General features: G+C 44.0%; 1 pseudogene; it reads left to right on the forward strand.

Annotated features, from left to right (window-relative positions):
• Window positions 1–6,341: 6,341 nt before the first annotated feature.
• Window positions 6,342–17,017, forward strand: LOC109784568 (vacuolar protein sorting-associated protein 32 homolog 1-like; annotated as a pseudogene).
• The last annotated feature ends 2,079 nt before the right edge of the window (window positions 17,018–19,096 follow it).

Here is a 19,096-nt window from a genome sequence, read left to right on the forward strand (position 1 = left end):
GATGCCAAGTGTTGAGGAAGCATCTCAAGTTTTCCTGAAGAGCAAGCAAGATCAGCTAGCATATCTAATCCAATCTACTTTGAGGATTGAGAAGGGCTTGGCCACCCTGACTCAGAATCAGGAGAGCTTCGAGAGGATCATAGAGACAAAATTTTATGATCTTGATCTGAAGGTTACTGAGATACAAACAACAGTTGAGCTGCTCCAAGAGGAAGCAGAAGAGAGGAAAGGGAAGACAACTACTGATGCTTTTCAGCGAGTGCCTAGAGGTCAGAGGTCTGCTGCAGTGCCAGTACCATATACTAGAGCTACAGCGTTAGCACCAGCATCCACAACTTCAGTGCCACCTCCAGTAGCCACTCCACCAGCTCCAGCTACATCAACTGATGCCTTCGTCCTTGGAGTTCTCTCTACACCACCTCCCGAAGACCAAGCCTAAGAGACGCATAGCACTATGCATTTTCGAACTTTTTGGTAACTTGTTGCCAAAGGGGGAGAAATATGTATAGATCATAGGCTTCGAGAGAGAGTGTTTTGCCTCTTTGTCTCTCTTGCTTTTGGTTGAACTTCTTGTGTGCTTGGTTTATACTCTATGTCTGTGTGAGATACTTGTTTGATCATGTGTTTGATCATATGCTACTTTAATGTTTGCTTGGATGACACTATATCTTATATCCCTATATGATCATTCACTTTGCTTGGTGATGAGTGCATGCTTTTCATTTATATCATTTTGAGCGCTCCACCAAGATGTATGTGACATGGAAGAGTGACCCATGATCCTAATCGATTGTGCATTTGCATTCAAACGCAAATCTTAAATAATGCACAAATTTAGGGGGAGCTCTTGCTTATCACATACTTCTCAAAGCGACGATGTATTTAAATCTTATGATCATTATCGAAGCTTTGATCTATATGTTGTCATCAATTACCAAAAAGGGGGAGACTGAAAGTGCAACTATCCCTGGGTGGTTTTGGTAATTCCTAACAACATATAGCTCATTGAGCTAATGCTACTTCAAGATAAATATTTAAGGAAATCTCAATGATTGGCATGGCATGGATTAGGAATGTGGACCCCTCAAAATGCTAAGGACAAAAGATTGGCTCAAGCTCTAAAGCTCAAGACTCTACATTTTACTTTTAGTGATCCAAGATCACATTGAGTCCATAGGAAAAGCCAATACTATTAAAAGGGGATGAGGTGTTGCTTAATGGGTTTCTTGCTCAAAATGCTTAGTGATATGCTCCAAAGCCCTCAACCACTTTCTCATATCCACATATGTCCCAAACCAAAAGTCAAACTCGGCCCCACCGAAACCTTCTATCCGGCGCCACCGAGTTCAGTTGACATAGCCACTGCCTCAAAACCCTGGTCACTTCGGTCTTACCGATAGGGATCTCGGTCTCACCGAGATGGGATTGCAAACTCTCTGTTTCCCTTCGTAACATTTTGGTCCAACCGAGATGAGCGATCGGTCCCACCGAGTGCGCAATGCAAACTCTCTGTTTCCCTTTCGTAACGTTTCGGTCTCACCGAGATGAGCGAATCGGTCCCACCAAGTTTGCCTCACCAACTCTTTGTTAGCTTAACCAAAATCGGTCTCACCGAGTTTGTGTAATCGGTCTCACAGAGATTACGTTATGCCCTAACCCTAATGAAATCGGTCCTATCGAGTTGACATGTCGGTCCCACCGAAAAGCCTAACGGTCACATTATGAACTGAATCGGTCTGACCGAGTTTTCTGAACCGGTCCCACCGAGTTTGGTGATTTGTGTGTAACGGTTAGTTTTTGTGTGGAGGCTATATATACCCCTCCACTCACTCTTCATTCGCGGAGAGAGCCATCAGAACATGCCTACACTTCCAACATACATTTTCTAAGAGAGAACCACCTACACTTGTGTTGAGGTCAAGATATTCCAATCCAACCACATAAACCTTGATCTCTAGCCTTCCCCAAGTTGCTTTCCACTCAAATCATCTTTCCACCAAATCCAATCCTATGAGAGAGAGTTGAGTGTTGGGGAGACTATCATTTGAAGCACAAGAGCAAGGATTGCATCATCAACACACCATCTATTACCTTTTGGAGAGTGGTGTCTCCTAGATTGTTTAGGTGTCACTTGGGAGCCTCCGTCAAGATTGTGGAGTTGAACCAAGGAGTTTGTACGGGCAAGGAGATCGCCTACTTCGTGAAGATCTACCCTAGTGAGGCAAATCCTTCGTGGGCGATGGCCATGGTGGGATAGACAAGGTTGCTTCTTCATGGACCCTTCGTGGGTGGAGCCCTCCGTGGACTCGCGCAACCGTTACCCTTCGTGGGTTGAAGTCTCCATCAACGTGGATGTACGATAGCACCACCTATCGGAACCACGGATAAAAAATCTCCGTGTCTACATTGCGTTTGCTCTCTCAAACTCCTCCCTCTAACTTCATGTGCAATTGTTTTACATTCCACTGCTATACTCTTAGAATTGCATGTGTAGGTTGATTGCTTGACTTGTCCAAAGTTGCTAAAATCTGCCAAGACTTAAAATTGGGAAAAGGCTAGATTTTTATTTGGTCAAGTAGTCTAAACCCCCCTATAGACATACTTTCGATCCTACAGTTTATTATTCATGCTAGAATTGTATTGATCGGAAACTTTAATACATGTGTGAATACATAAACAAACACCGTGTCCCTAGTGAGCCTCTACTAGACTAGCTCGTTGATCAAAGATGGTTAAGGTTTCCTAACCATTGACATGAGTTGTTATTTGATAACGGGATCACATCATTAGGAGAATGATGTGATGGACAAGACCCATCCGTTAGCTTAGCATTATGATAGCTCAGTTTTATTGCTATTGCTTTCTTCATGTCAAATACATATTCCTTCGACTATGAGATTATGCAACTCCCGGATGCCGGAGGAATGCCTTGTGTGCTATCAAACGTCACAACGTAACTGGGTGATTATAAAGATGCTCTACAGGTATCTCTGAAGGTGTTTGTTGAGTTGGCATAGATCGAGATTAGGATTTGTCACTCTGAGTATCAGAGAGGTATCTCTGGGCCTCTCGGTAATACACATCATAAGCTTGGAAGTAAACGACTAAGGAGTTAGTCACGAGGTGATGTATTACGGAATGAGTAAAGAGACTTGCCAGTAATGAGATTGAACTAGGTATGAAGATACCGACGATCGAATCTCGGGCAAGTAACATACCGATAGACAAAGGGAATTACGTATATTGTCATAACGGTTCGACCGATAAAGATCTGCGTAGAATATGTAGGAACCGATATGAGCATCCAGGTTCCGCTATTGGTTATTGACCGGAGAGGTGTCTCGGTCATGTCTACATAGTTCTCGAACCCGTAGGGTTCGCATGCTTAACGTTCGATGATGATACAGTATTATATGAGTTATGTGATTTTGGTGACCGAATGTTGTTCGGAGTCCTGAATGAGATCACGGACATGACGAGGAGTCTCAAAATGGTCGAGGGGTAAAGATTGATATATAGGACGATAGTATTCGAACACTAGAAGTGTTACGGGGGGTACCAGGTACATATCGGGTCACCGGAAGGGGTTCCGGGCACCCCCGACAAAAGATATGGGCCTTATGGCCAAGAGGGAAACGCACCAGCCACCAGGGGCTGGTGTGCCCCCCATATGGGCCGAACCAGAGGAGAAGGAAAGAGGGGAAGGGAGAAGGAAAGGGGGGTTCGGCCTCCCCCTTCCTTCCCTCCTCCCTCCTCTTTCCTCCCCCCTCCGGCAAATAAGGCAGGGGTCGCCGGCCATGGGGAGACCCCAAGTAGGATTCGGCCTACTTGAGTGCCTCCTGGCTGCCTCCCCTCTCCCTCCCACCTATATATATGTGGGGGCGCCCTAGCACAGACAAGACAATTTCCTATCCGTGTACGGCGCCCCCTCCACCGTTTACAACCCGGTCATATTTTCATAGTGCTTAGGCGAAGCCCTGCGGAGATCATTTCACTATCACCGTCACCACGCCGTCGTGCTGACGGAACTCATCTACTACCTCGATGACGTCCCTCGCCTTCTTGATCCAGCAAGTCGTCGAGGTAGTAGATGAGTTCCGTCAGCACGACGGCGTGGTGGCGGTGATGGTGAAGTGATCTCCGCATGGCTTCGCCTAAGCACTACGAAAATATGACCGGGGGTGTAAACGGTGGAGGGGGGCGCCGCACACGGCTAGGCAATTGTCTTGTCTGTGCTAGCCCCCCCCCCCCCCACATATATATATATATATAGGTAGGAGGGAGAGGGGAGGCATCCAGGAGGCACCCAAGTAGGCCGAATCCTACTTGGGGTCGCCCCATGGCCGGCGCCCCCTGCCTTATTTGCCGGAGGGGGAAGGAAAGAGGAGGGATGAGGGAAGGAAGGGGGAGGCCGAATCCCCCCTTTCCTTCTCCCTTCCCCTCTTTCCTTCTCCTCTGGTTCGGCCCATATGGGGGGCACACCAGCCCCTGGTGGCTGTGTGTTTCCCCTCTTGGCCCATAAGGCCCATATCTTTTGCCAGGGGTGCCCGGAACTCCTTCCGGTGACCCGATATGTACCCGGTACCTCCGGAACACTTCCGGTGTCCGAATACTATCGTCCTATATATCAATATTTACCCCTTGACCATTTCGAGACTCCTCGTCATGTTTGTGATCTCATCCAGGACTCCAAACAACATTCGGTCACCAAAATCATATAATACTATATCGTCATCGAACGTTAAGCGTGCGGACCCTACGGGTTCAAGAACTATGTAGACATGACCGAGACACCTCTCCGGTCAATAACCAATAGCGGAACCTGGATTCTCATATTAGCTCCTACATATTCTACGAAGATCTTTATCGGTCGAACCATAATGACAACATACGTAATTCCCTTTGTCAATTGGTATGTTACTTGCATGACATTCGATCGTCGGTATCTTCATACCTAGTTCAATCTCGTTACCGGCAAGTCTCTTTACTCGTTCCGTAATACATCACCTCGTGACTAACTCCTTAGTCGTTTGCTTGCAAGCCTATGATGTGCATTACCGAGAGGGCCCAGAGATACCTCTCTGATACTCGGAGTGACAAATCCTAATCTCGATCTATGCCAACTCAACAAACACCTTCGGAGATACCTGTAGAGCATCTTTATAATCACTCAGTTACGTTGTGACGTTTGATAGCACACAAGGCATTCCTCCGGCATCCGGGAGTTGCATAATCTCATAGTCGAAGGAATATGTATTTGACATGAAGAAAGCAATAGCAATAAAACTGAACGATCATAATGCTAAGCTAACAGATGGGTCTTGTCCATCACATCATTCTCCTAACGATGTGATCCCATTATCAAATGATAACTCATGTCCATGGTTAGGAAACCTGAACCATCTTTGATCAGCGAGCTAGTCAAGTAGAGGCTCACTAGGGACACGGTGTTTGTTTATATATTCACACATGTATTTAGGTTTCCGATCAATACAATTCTAGCATGAATAATAAACCTTTATCATGAATAAGGAAATATAAAATAACAACTTTATTATTGCCTCTAGGGCATATTTCCTTCAAAAGGCTCATGGAACTCTTAGAAGCAAGCGTGATGTGTCTGTATGCTTAGGTCTCTTGATTGCACGCACTAGAAATGGAAGAACTACCCATATGCTCTAAAGGGCAATGTCAGGACCATGTTAAAAAGCTCATCGCCATCATTGAAGAAGTTGCATCATAGGACCTGTGGATTTGGCATGCCTTCTTTCGCATGCCCAGGTCTCACAGACATCAATGCGCTGCGGCAACCTCCATTACTTGCTAGGATGACTGAAGGGCAAGCTCCTTTGTGCAACTATACCGTCAATGGGCATGACTATAACATGAGCTACTATCTGGTTGATGGTATCTATCCTTTATGGGTGACCTCCGTTCGGGCCTCCACCGGCTCCTAGTATCTGCGGAGCGGCTGTTTGCCCGCTCCAAAAAACTTTGAACTACAACTCCGTCCGCTCCCGAAGCCATGGAGCCATGGAGCAGACTGATGCCGAACAGGCTCTTAATATGCTATTTATTTTGAGTGCTATAGATTTTAAAAAATAGGGACAAACACTTTGGGGACCGAGTTGGATGACCGGCTCTCGTATCACTATTTGCGGACAAGTCTACGCGTTGGAGACGCGCTTACCTCGTTTATAGACTCGGCCCCTGTGGCTGTAATTTCTATGTTTGTGAACGTGCAACCAGTGTGAAACTGTGAATAAAGTAGGTTTAGTGTAAAAAAAGACAGGAGAGATAAAAAGAGAAAAGGTAGCACATTGGACAACAGCATTTTGAGAAAATAAAATTGGACAGAGAACCATCAACCCAAAAATTGAGGAGAAGCAGCAGGTGCTCCGCCTCTGCCGCCGCCGGTGACCCGCCGTAGCAGCCGCTCGCCCCGCCGCCCCTGACCCTCTTCAATCTACTGTTCCATTCCACCCCGACCCAAACCAAACACACACTAAACACCGGCGCCGACCTCTCCTAGGTTTCGTCCCATCTCACCGGAGATGGCCGGGGCAGCGTCGTCGGTAGCGCCCGTTCTCGTCATCTGCTTGCTTTCTCTTGCTCTCTTCCTCCACAGGTTGGCCGCACTTGTTCTACATTTACTCCTCTAGTGAACCTTTGGGGATCTCGTGTGCTGAATTAATTGCTGCAGAGGGGATGGCTTCTTAGCCTTTCTTTGTCATGAACATGTTAGATTTGCTGGATTAGCATGCCTGCCGTGGCAGATCTGAGCAAGATTTCGCTCATAAATCAGCCCCGGCGGCATCCTCGGGCCACCGCGTCGCTCGCTTAATTGAGATAATTTGGGTGGGCATGACTATATTAAACGTTCTTGGGGCTAACCATAGTTGTTACTGCAATCGAATCGAAGCCGGTTTCTGTTCAGGGATGCTTTGCGACGGAGGTAGTTGTAGGGAGGAAATGCCTGTAGTACAGTATGTAGTTTTGTGTAATCTGAGTCTGAACTGCATGCCTTGGTGTGTAATTAATTCAGGTGCCGGAGCTGTGAGGCTGTGGAGAGAGAGAGGACGTTGGCAATGATCAAGCCGGATGGTTTGTCTGGCAACTACAAGGAAAAAATCAAGGAGGCCATCTTGGGGTCTGGATTTGATATCATAGAAGAGGCAGTTGTCCATCTGGATGCAGAGAGGGCATCACTCTTCTATGCTGAACATGCCGATAGAAGCTTCTTCAACAGCCTAGTGAAGTACATGACGAGGTATGTCCGTATGTTTTGTTCTAAAGACATGTTGTTTTGTTCCTCCTAAGGCCGTGGGGAAATTTGATTAATGCCACCTCTGTTCCAATACCTAATTCCTGAGCTAAATTTGTTTCTTCAGTTTCTTGGTATGAGAAATCAATTAATTTCTGAAAACATGCACACTTTAGGCAGAAGAGTTGTATATATACAGAGGAGATCAGATGATTGATATATGTGGCAATGGTTCAGAGAATCTGTGATGTTTTAGATTTACAAATCTCTTTTTTATATCCAGCGATTTAGAAAAGACAATTGTTCATGTCATGGTTCAGAGAAATTAGGTGATTAGGAGTGTTCTGTGAAGAATTGAACTTGGTGCTTAGGAGTCATTTTGCAGTAATATAATAAACATATTAAGAAATTCATTATCAATATTTTTAAAGATTGTAAAATAATTATTTAAGAATATTTTTGGCAAAATTAGCTACTTATATAGTAAAATCGACATAATAACAGGCGATTAACTTACAAGTTCCAACTCAGTCATCTATAGCCAAATCAACATGTGATCAACATACAATCATCCGAGTACCCTAGGGGCATTTAAGACATTTTCTCAGCTCACACCGCTCTACGGCCGTATTTCCAAACGACCAACCTTCATCACATCTGCTTTCTCAGCACAGCAGCTTTCCCACCACAGCCAGCCCACAGCCGCTTCTGACACACCCACAACACAAACCAAACAGAGTGTTCGTTGTAAAATCCAGTAAGCATGCCCACATTACGTCCCGAGCAAAATTGGACATTTCTTGGCTCATATCTCATAGCACATTTTTTAGGCAATTGCTAGGTGTGCGCGGGGCCAGTCCCCACCTGAATATGTTGCTCAAAACCGGTGTGGAGTATTCAAGGCTAGGTATTCCTGCCAAGACATAGTGGCTACCTTACTTTAGGGTTTCTTGAACTGATGCAACAAAAGGGTAAATTGGAGACAATGTTGTGAACTGTGACATGAGGAGGTTGATCGACATTCTTGAACACTTTGGCACTTTGCGCTGCCCAACTCTTCCATAAGACATTTTGGTATATTTTTTATTTTTTTCGGGAGAACTCCATTTAAGTTTCTTGTTTGCATTTGAGTACTATCATGCTAATCTGCTCTTCATACAAAGCAGCCTCTGACATGATTGTTTTTGTTTGTGCTGATGTTCAGTGGTCCAGTTTGTGCTATGGTTCTGGAAAGCCCTGATGCCATTTCACGCTGGCGAAATTTGATAGGGCCAACTGATGCAAGAAAGGCTAAAACTTCACACCCTGACAGGTTAAGAACTACAGCATTCCTTTTTCTAGTTGAGAACACCTTATGTGAGATCAATGATGACTCCAATGCAAACATATTAATAAATAATAACTAATATCAGTGTTCCATAGGAAACTTACTGCACCTTTTCATTACCCAAGTGTTTGTGATCCATGTCTCATAACATATTAATGAGCTTGAACCTAACTCTTGCTTCTATGCTTTTGCAATTCATTTTATTTACGAGCACCACACTTCTCATTACAGCATTAGAGCAATGTGCGGCTTGGACTCTGAGAAAAATTGTGTGCATGGTTCAGATTCACCGCAATCTGCAGCCAGAGAGATTTCGTTTTTCTTCAGAGATGATAAATCTGGTTGGCGTCTTTGCTTTCATTGATAAGTTTTGGAGATTACACCATGAATTTTCTGACCATGATTCGCTACAATGCAGAAGCGCTGGAACATGACGAGCTGTAGACAATTGGCATGTATCCTCAAAAGGCAGATAATTTTTGAAGTTTGATTTGCCCCTTCCAGCTATTAGTTGATGAAAATGTCTGTACATCACATATGTTGATCTGACATCAAACTTCTCCAGTTGATAGCTTCATCCCTTGGTTGCCAAAGGCTGTGACGGTGAAATCACCACAGCGAAATTTTGTCAAGCACTCCCATCTAACTGATTGTGTGTCCCTGATGTCAAAAAGAAAACTGATTGTGTGTCCCAGTTAAATACACCCTCTGTCCGGAATTACTAGTCGCAGAAATGAATGTAACTAGACGTATTTTAATTCTAAGATACATCCCCTTTCCATTGCAAATGAACGGAAATACAAAGTTCCAAGAACACGACAGGGGGAGGGAAAGAGGTACAGCGAGTTCGAGCACTGCCAGGAAACCCACTGCGTTCGCCCGACATCGAAACGAACACCATGGGACGAAAACCTGACAGCACCATAGTTTAGCAGACGCACCAAATACTACAGTCTATTACACCCAAAAGCCAACACAGGCTAAATCGCAGCATCCCAGAGCCTGAGTCACCAGTAGCACTTTGCAGACGAAGTTGTATTTTCATTCCCCTTCGATTGGTCTCCTCGCAGCATCGCACATCTTCTTCAAACTCACCGTGCTCGACCTGACCAACTCCGCCCCGCTGCGCAACTCCTTGACTCCTTCCCCTTGTTGCAGACCTGCCCAATACAACAAAAAGGAACACATGGAGAAAGCAATCTCAAAGGGTGTTTTGATCTGCTTTTATTCAAAGGTAGCTCGGTTCTGAGCTAGCCAGATGGCCCAGCAAGTGGCAGCGAGGCCCACAGTATGGTAATTCCCTCCAGGGAGGAACGTGTGGCACCAGGAGAAATACTGCCAGTAACTGCTCGGGCACATATCAGTACCCAACGCCATCCCAACGCATCGCCAAACAACTCTAGCCACAGGACATGTGAAAAACAAATGTGGAGATGATTCTAGATCATTACAAAAAGAGCACTTGGGGTTCCCAGGCCATCTCCTCTCCTTCATGACCTGTCTAGTCAAAACAGCATCATGAGATAACTGCCAGAGGGAATTTTCTATTTTGAGGGGGCTTTTAGCCTTCCAAATCCATCTGTAGTGACAGCCACTAAGAGGATTTTCCAGCCATTTATACATAGATTTAGTAGAAAATCTACCATTTCCCCCAGTGCACCCGATCCCCCCTAAGCCCAATGCATATCATTAATACTTTTTTTTTCACGTCCTCCCATTGCCTCTGTAGGTCAGGAGTAAGCCTTCTCCTGAAGAAGGTGTTAGTATCAACAGATTTAAATTCAGCAACAGTACAATCCTGATTGGTGCAAATATCCAGTCGCAAAGGATATCGGTCCTGGAGGGGGCTTGACCCATTAATGGAGTCTTTCCATACTCTGGTGAGATTTCCAGAGTCCATGTTGATTTTTCTACCAACCATGTAAAAGGCCTTGACTTTAAGAAGGGCTTTCCAACATGGGGAATCATTGAATCTGGGCTCGACCGTTGCCACAGTTTTGTTTTTCAAGTATCGAGCATGCATGATATCTTGCCATAAACCATTTTGGGTCTCTAGTTTCCACCACCACTTGACCATCAAACTAATTTTTGTTTCCGAAGATCTTTAACTCCCAAACCACCCTTATCTCTTGATCTACATATCCTGCTCCATTTGACCAAATGATATCTCCTTTTCTTGTTGCATCCTTGCCAAAAAAATTCTTCTATGCTTGTCCAGCTTTTCAATGAAAGTTTTACTCATAAGCCACATAGACATAAAGATATTTGGGTAACAACCGAATCCAGCAAGGTAAGCCTCCCCCCATGGACGCGGCATTTCCAATCCACACCTCAAATCTTTTGAGATACTTAGCCACTATAAACTCCCAGTCTGAATCTCTGAGAGTAGTATAGCTGACAAGCATGCCAAGATACTTAATAGGAAAACTACCCACATCACAATTAAACAAATAAACATAGTGTTTCACAATGCTCCCGTCACCACCCACAGTGAAAATCTCGCTCTTTTGGTAATTAACTTTAAGCCCAAACATCAGCTCAAATATGTATAGCAGCAACTTCAGGTTAACTGCTCTATCAACATCATGATCCAAGCAGATAATAGTATCGTCAGCATATTGAAGCACCGCAACCCCGTTGGGAATAAGATCAGGTGCCAAACCCACCAACAAGCTATTTTTTTTTGAGCATTTGTGATCATTTTCGCAAGGCATCAACAACCAAGTTGAATAGGAACGGGGAATGAGGATCTCCTTGTCGAACCCCTTTGGCACTTTGGAAATAAGGCCCAACCTGATTATTGAGTTTGATACTCACTGTCCCATTGTGCAAAATTTGCTTAATCCATCCACACCAAGTGTCACTAAAACCTCAGAGCTTGTGGCATTCCAAAAGAAAGTCCCAGTTAACTTTATCGTAGGCTTTTTCAAAGTCAAGCTTCAGGACAATCCCCACCCTCTTTTTCATATGAGTATAATTCAAAATCTCATGTAAAGAGAGCACACCATCCATAATGCCTCTCCCCTTCACAAACGCATTCTGGGTCGAGCTAACTAGTTTGTCAGCGTACCTCTCCACACGCCGGTCCAAAACCTTAGTAATTAGCTTGTACGGGCATCTCAGGAGGCAGATAGGCCTAAATTGCTGGATCTTATCAGCACTAGCAGTTTTAGGCAGAAGTGTAGTCACTCCATAATTGAGGCGTTGGACATCTAAAGTCCCTTTGTGAAAATGCTCGAAAAGCAGCATTATGTCATTTTTAACTATGTCCCAGCACACCTGATAGAATTCAACATGGATGTTATCCGGACCAGGGGCTCTGTTATGTGCCATAGAAAACAACGCCTCCTTGACCTCTGCCTCCGTGAATTCACGGCACAGATCAGCATTATCATTTGCATTAAGTTTTTCCTCAGCAGACCATGTATTAGGGTCTAGATGGAACATGTTGCCTGGAGCAGGCCCAAACAGGTTTTTATAAAAGTCTGTTGCGTGGGCGATCAACTCATGTGTTCCTTCAATCTCTACTTCACCAACCCTCAAGGAGTGAATTGTGTTTTTCCTCTTACGCCCATTGGCAATTTTATGATAATAATCTGTATTCAGATCACCTTTTAAGAGCCAACGCTCGTGAGACTGTTGAAGCCAGAAAATCTCTTCATTTACCAACAGGTCATGCAGCTCAGTACTAACATCAATTTTGATGTTGTACAACTCCAGGGACAGGGGGGCCACTTTCTTCCAGTTCTTCTAACATAGCTAGCTCCATCCTGAGTTCTTCCTTCCTCTTCTTATCATGACCAAATTTATCCGATCCCCATCCCTTGAAGTAAGTTTTGAACCTTTTTAGTTTAATGTTCAGGATGTCAATGTTAGAAGTACCCTGATAGAACTTTTGGTCTTATGGATGATCTTTGTAGTTTGTGTTTGCTTCAAATTCCCATAATCAATACTTACTTGAAGGTGGGTAGTCCAATTGTGCCGTGTTATGCCCTCTATGAAAAGAATGCAAATCATATTTTGATTCATTAAGACAAGGATTTGACTAATAATTACTTTGTTAATATAGTTCAACACTTCAATATATGTGACATAAAATTGTGTTATTATGCTCATATTGAAAAAACACCATTTGTGATTGCGATTTTGTATGATATAAATTCAAGTATTTTTTTATTGTGCCCGTCGTACTGAATTGAAATGCACCTTACATTCAAATCCTTTGGGGGTGTTGAAGCCTTCTTCCTCCTGCATCCACTCATGGCGCATCGTAACGCAACACAACAAATGCAGATTGCATGACAAATGTTGTCGGTTTTTATAATAGATTTGGATTCTTTTTGCAAAAATAAAAGATTAGTAGGAGTTGTAGACATGCATTTTTATTTTTATTTAAACGTTTAAATTTGATTTTTTGGTGAGCTTTTAAAAATGATTTTTTAGCAAAATTTTAAATTTGATTTTTTGAGGCATTTTGAGGATTTTTTTTATTGTGTGTGTTCGGATATTCTCGCAGCCCGACTACTCTGGGCTCGGGTCTGCCACCCCTAAAATCCACCGGGCTCTGGACCCGGCCCGACCCGCCCAAACACGTAATCCCGCACCGATACCAATACCACCTTCCTTGCTTCCGTGGCCGTAACGACAACTCCGCGTCCCGCTTTACCCCTTCTTCTCCCCAGCCCGCTTTCACCAGAGCGACTCCAGACCACGAGCCCCGCCGACGAAGCCGCCATCGCCAGGCGCCGCCCGCGAGCAAGAGGGGAGCGCTCCAGTTCCGAGGTACCTGTCCCTCCGCCCACTCGACTCGCCCGATCGAACCCGCCGCTCGATTTTGATCCGGCTGCTGTTTTTTTTGTTCTCCCTCGCAGATTCAAGCCGATCGGAGCGCGATCCGGCAGGTCGGAGGCCAGCCATGTCGGGGGTTTTCGGCAGGGTGTTCGGGAAGTCCAAGGAGCAGAGCCAGGCGTCCGCGCTGGCCTCCATCGACAAGCTGAGCGAGGTGAATGGATCGATAGTCGATTGACCCTCTCGCCCTGATTAGATAGTACTCTTGAGGGGTTGCCATTTGCCACCGTAGTATGATACTGTAGTTCTGTGTAGGCTCTGTGCATATATGGGTGTGGGTCAGATTAGTTGTGACTTCTCATTACTTCATGGGAGCTTCATGATGTGTGTCAGCTATCTGGGATGCTGCCATACTGGTAATCTGTGAGTAGACGGATTAGAGAGATTTTATACTAAAAACCGAAGTCAGCCATGCCTTAACTTTGTGATAATTAGGAGTGAAGGGGGATATAGTCATGTGATTGGTGGTGATGCCAAGGAAGGAAAATATGGTCGCATGATGCAAGAGTGAGCGGTGTAAAGAGATTCTAATTTAATAAGCACTTGTTAGGACAGATGGTTTTAATCAATGAAATAACGTGGGAGGCTGATGATGCTTTAAACTGTTTAGAGTTACAAAAAAAGGTCCAGTTCGTTGGTTCAAAGGAATGGGAGATTGAAACATAGATTTTTGACATGCTTGTTGTTTCACTGGATCCTTTTCAGTGCTGCAATTACTCACTTCCAAAGCAAGAAAAGTAGAAAATAAGATTAAGGGGGTTCTATGTACATAACTGCTGTCTTCTTAGGCCTCTGGTTTCTGAAACCCCTCGTAATCATTCAATGCGTGTAAGGATTAAATTCAAATGTCGGATAATCGGCGAGTGGAATTCAACTCTGTATAACTCATAATTTGATATCTTAACCACTCAATATTGCTTGGATCAGTTTTAATGTGAGTTGCATTCTTTCAGCTTTCAGGAACAAGTTTTTTCCATGACATGTTAATAGTGCTTATAATGCTCTCATTTTGTTACAGTTTGTATCTGCAAACTAACTTTCTTAATATGCTTCAGACTCTTGAAATGTTAGAAAAGAAGGAAAATTTACTAATGAAGAAGGCAAATCTTGAAGTTGAGAAGGCCAAGGCGTTCACCAAAGCCAAGAACAAAAAAGGTATCTTATATCAGCTTCAAGAAATATATTGATCTTCCAGGATAACTTCCTGAAAACTCTCTGTTCTTTCATTCTATTTGGGCTATTGCTGTGATGTTCTATCCATTTAATACTAATGGTCGTATATTCATAACCATGTACATTTAATTTGCCCCCTTCTGCTATTATCCTGCTATTTTGCCTTTTATTTTCCTAGTTTCCTACTGTTAGGTTGTCTGGTGAGCCATCATGCTAGTCTTCATACTTAGTTATCACCATTTGATTAATTCCTTCAAAGTATTAATTATAGATTTATGTTTTTCTTTGAAGATGAAAAAAATACACATATAATCCTTTTCTAATGAGACAGACTAAGACTATTTTTGACGAGTTAGCTACTACTTCTAAATAACGTTTCTGTGCTTTTCTCCTGTGGCCTATGGCCCCCTTTTCTGATTTGGCATTGCAACTTCCGTTGAGAACTTTCAGTTTTTTTTATACTCCTTTTTCAACATTGGTGCAAAAAACGCACCACCTTACCTGTTGACTGTTGTGTTGCTAGTGACCTACCTAGAAAATATTGTTCCTTTCCACAAATCCATCTTTGCTCCTGATATTGCTCAAAACACACAGTCGTCTTTCCTTCTTCATTCAGCCATCTATGATATCTGCTTCATACTGTGTAGTGTTGCCACATGGCATGGTTTTTCTTTCTTCGGAAGCTAATGAATTCTGGTACAAAGAATGGATTAACTAATAGTGTTGCCTTTTCTTTTCTTTGTCATAGCTGCAATACAGTGTTTGAAGAGGAAAAGATTATATGAGCAACAGGTGGAGCAGCTTGGGAATTTCCAGTTAAGGATTCATGATCAGGTGAAGTCTCAAAGGACAATATAGTTTGATTTCCTTCTAGGTCTTATTATTCGGATAGTCTGATTTAATATTCACTATATTACTTTCTGTATCTTTTCTTATTGTAGATGATAATGCTGGAAGGTGCAAAAGCTACAACAGAGACTGTGGATGCATTGAGAACCGGAGCATCAGCAATGAAAGCTATGCACAAATCAACGTATGTAACAAGTCAAATATCTTGAATTTGAGTTATTTATTTATCTTTTCTTTCTAAATGAGATCATTGTATTTTGTACTTCCAGTGAATTTCATCTAATTTATTGCTTATTGTCCTAAATGGTACAACAATGCTGGTCTAGTGACTTAACAGATGTTTTTTTTATATAGGTGGTGCAATAATAAATGTTTAGTGCAAACAAGTCTTAAAAGGGCTTGCATGGTAGAAGTTAGAGTTTATGCCCACTTAAACGTTGATAATATGTTGTTTCATCATAGATTAAAAGTTATACCGAACACCATATGATACATTTAGTAGAACACAGCATACATGTCAGATTGCTAATGCTTTTCTTTGTAATAGGAGTGCTCTAAAAGCTGGTCAGTTTAAATAGAGTTTTAAGTAGTATTACAATTGTTGTCATTGAGCAATAGGGATAGAATGCTTTTACGTCTCTCTTTTGCTTCTTTTATTTTAGCGATTGCTTCTCGGTCCACAGATAAGGTGTATAATTTTATTTGTTTCTCGAGCCTCATCATATAAGTGTTTCCTCTTTTCCAGAAATATTGATGATGTTGACAAAACCATGGATGAAATTAATGACAATATGGAGAACATGAGGCAGATCCAGGATCTACTATCTGCGCCTATGGGAGCAGCAAGTGATTTTGATGAAGTACGTCTCTCTGTCTCTATCTCTCAGATGTACATGCATTCACCAAACCAAATAAATCTAACCTCTTACTGCATTGGATAGGATGAGCTGGAAGCTGAACTTGCGGATTTGGAGGGCGAGGAGTTGGAGGCACAGCTACTAGCACCTACCACAAGTGCTCCTATGACTGCTCCAGCGCGTGTACCTCAGCAGTCGAGTCGGCCCACTGCGCAGAGTAGTAAAACTGAAGACGATGAGCTGGCAGCTTTACAAGCAGAGATGGCTATGTAATTAGGTACTTGCCCGCCCATCTTTTATTCTCTGAATCAGGGTCAGACTGTTGTTTCGTCTCGTTCAGCAAACATGCAAATTAAACCACTCTCAAGGAGCACAAGGCACAAATACTGTAATCTTGGTGAAATTACTTTACATGGTTGTTACATGCTTCAAATCTGTCATTAATTAACAGGATCTTTATATCGCAGTTTGCAGGACTTGGCGTGGTCATGTTTAGAGACCAGATTGTGCAAATATATTTGGGACCACGGTATTTTCATGGAGGTCTTCCTGGGAAGACGTCAGAAGTACACACAGAAACTAGTTGCATCTGATGATCTCTTATGTATATCTTTATCATGTTACTTCTGTAATCAAACATCTAAGATGCGCTGATGAGCGCATTATCAGCTAATAAAGGGCATCTGCCATCATTGTATATTTCTATCTGTAGCATTTCAATATAGGGTGTGGCTAGGTCTCAAGTGACATAACATGCAATAGAAAAAAAGAAAAAACTGAAAAGAAATTTTACACGATTCTCAAGGTAAGATCTCACGGATATAGCATCGACTGATACTTAGCAAGACTGTAAAAAAAAATTAGTGGGAGGAGGTGAATTGATGGGAGATGCGATATCAGGCAAATAAATTTGGAAGTAAATCAGTTGGTTACTACGTTAGACGTAAAAAGGATTTTTTCTAGGGCGGCACTCTAACAACCGTTTGATTAGAGCTTAATCTTCGTTCTCGTTCCCCGTTCACATCTCGTCCGCAGAGAACCAAAAGAAAAAGTCAACCAACACCAAGCATCGCCCCTGGCACATCTTGCGTGAGGAAAAAAAGGTCCACCTCGCTCGCTGCCGGCGATGTCCCCGTCAACGGGCTCCACTGGTCGTCGAGCTCCGAGAAGATGCCATCCATGGCCGTCGGTCGCCGGCCTCGTAGTCGTCGTGTCATGTATTCCTCGTCAGATCCATGCATGCAACAACTTTCACCTGCGGTTGCAGCTCCCTCACTGGCAATGGCAGCTCCGAGTAGCACCGGTCGCCGGTCGCAACACCCTGGCGACGAGCTCGCGAAAAAGGACTCTCCTTCGGGTTTACCGGTGGCAACAAAAATGTCTGTCGGTAGTAGCAAAAAATTGTGCTGGTTCCAGCAAAAAATAGCCCGTCAATGCTGCCATCCCGTCGCCATTGTAGCAAAAGTGAACACCGATTGTAGCTTTTGTGATTGCCGGTTGTAGCAAAAATAAAAAAGAGGTTCCAGCAAAAATTAAATGTAGCAAAAATCATGGCGGCGACGGCACCACCATCCTCTTGAATTGCAGCAAAATTGAAAGACAATTCCAGCAAAAAAATTAGTTGTAGCAAAACAAATCCCCAATGCCAAGCAGCAAAAACAACACCAAAAAACACACAGATCTAACTTTTGTTGTCAATGCTTGCGCAGGGAGGCCGCGGGTGCTACAACCTGAAGTGTTTCAGCTACAACCAGAATCTGGAGATGTTGGAACCAGAGTCCATGCCTGTTGCAACCAGCAGCTGCCGGCGGCGAAGACGACGAGCTCTGATACTGCAACCAGAGATTTTTTTTGCTGGAACCGGGCGGCAGAAAAGTTGCAACCACTATTCGCCGGTGATGGAACCGGACAGCGTCGAGTTCGTTTTTGCTGGAACCGGCCAAAAAATTTGCTGGAACCGGCATGATTTTTTGCTGCGTCGATAGGTGAGAGTTCTTACTATGCCCGGTGGTGGGGACGTGTTTTGCTGGAATCGTGGATGCTTTTTGCTAGAACCGGCATGTGTTTTTGCTGCTTCCAGCAAACCAATGGTGTTTTGGTTTTTGGCTGAGATTTTTTTGCGCGGAGGAGGGGGGGGGGGACATGGTGGTCCGAGCGGACGACGACGACGAGCGAAGGCGGTGACGCATGGAGATGCTGCAACCACTGTGGTCGCGAGCTGGAACCGGCTGGCGGGTGAGCTGCAGTCTTATGATAGAAGCATGGGGCGGCCAAGGGACAAGCGCGGTCGGCACGGATGGCCGGTGAGTAGGAGCGGCAAAACGGCAGCAACGACGGCAGCCGGCGGCGAGGGGAGCTTGCAGTGGTTCGTGAGCAGTGGGAAGGAGAGAAAAATCATGGCCGTGGAGTCTCTGCTGAAGGTAGAAGAAAGGAAAAAAGGAGGGGCAGGAAAAAGGATAAGGATAGAAAGGGGCGGTTGTGCGAGGCCCACCACATACACGCGTCTTGCTCGGGGGTTGTTTTCATGGACGTTGGGGCCAGCGTGGCGCGCGAACCGGCCGAACGTTCGGCGGGTGCCCCGGCCCCAATCGTTTACCTTTTTTCTATAACCATGCTTTATATTAAATATATAATACAATCAGTACAAATATACATGAAGACTGCTAGACAAATTGGACGAAGACATGTGTCTCGAAAATTATATAGCAAGGATCCCCAGAAAATAAAGTTTCCAAAAGATTCCCAAGAGATCTCTGCACACATCGAAACCAACAGCCG

This window comes from Aegilops tauschii, chromosome 7, assembly GCF_002575655.3.
Source record: "Aegilops tauschii subsp. strangulata cultivar AL8/78 chromosome 7, Aet v6.0, whole genome shotgun sequence".
NCBI lineage: Eukaryota > Viridiplantae > Streptophyta > Magnoliopsida > Poales > Poaceae > Aegilops > Aegilops tauschii.